Below are 1,158 nucleotides of genomic sequence, written 5' to 3' on the forward strand. Positions count from 1 at the left end.
CGCCATTATTTAGCCCATATGTTGGACGTCCATAATTATCCTTATTATTGAATTGACTGTTGCTTAAGAAACTGCTACTGCTGCTTTGTACATTTTGTGGCCTGTAGAAGGGTTTTTGCAGCTGGTAACGTTTTGGAGGTTGAGCCGATGGCTTACGCACTGAGTAACCGGGTTTAACACACATCATGCCAAATACACGTATGCCTGGTACGCTAGCATAGGTTGGTTGATCATGTGCCATTGGTCCCTCTGAAATAAATTAACAAAAATTTTAATTATAAAAATATTTTACTATTAATTAATCATGTTAATTGTTAAAGGTGTGGAATGTTAGTAGAGTTGAAAAAAAAGATTTGAATCTGCAGGAGTTAGAAGGAAAAAATATTATTTATCTATAGTGAGTAGTCCTATTCATACTGGGTGCAGTTTGGAGGTTGATCATTTTTCAGTTGACACCACCGTGAAGTATGAAATTTTTTTTATTTTATATAAGTTTAAAATATATAAAATATTTATCTGTAGTAGTATATAGGTATACAACGCATATATATAAAGTTTTACTTAGTATTATTAATATCTATTGCGAAACATATTTTTACTAATATATCCTTTAATAACATACAAGATGTCTGTATTCCGCATTATGTTTCTGTTATCATAGGTATTTTTCGCAAACGTCTACTATAAATGTATTAGTAACTATAGACATATTTAACAAATGCATGTCTTTGGAAACATCTTTAGTAAAATATATACTAAAAATATACTAAAGACTATTCTTTCATTCGCCCTTCATACAAATCAATGAAATTCGGAGATAATTCTGAGGAATAATAGATTGCCAATGACAAATGACTTCGTGAATTGGTTTCGGCATATTTCGGTACTATTAAGTATTATTATCAGTTATTATCAAGTAAATATTATTATTCTGAGTTGATAGGTACAAGCTTTCGAAAGCATATGCGCTGTTCTATTCCGAATATTCACCTGGGGAAGCCTACTTAGTAAGCAATTATTTTCAGTGATGCAGAAGTGGGTTTAGAACGTAAATCCGATTGATCTTTGAATCAAAAATATCAGTGCTTCTTGCGTTGATTTGAAGTATGTTTCTACTGGGTACGTTATAGACCAGTTAACTTACTTGAGATTTCTTGA

This window comes from Teleopsis dalmanni, chromosome 1 (assembly GCF_002237135.1).
Source record: "Teleopsis dalmanni isolate 2A chromosome 1, ASM223713v2, whole genome shotgun sequence".
Taxonomy (NCBI): Eukaryota; Metazoa; Arthropoda; class Insecta; order Diptera; family Diopsidae; genus Teleopsis; species Teleopsis dalmanni.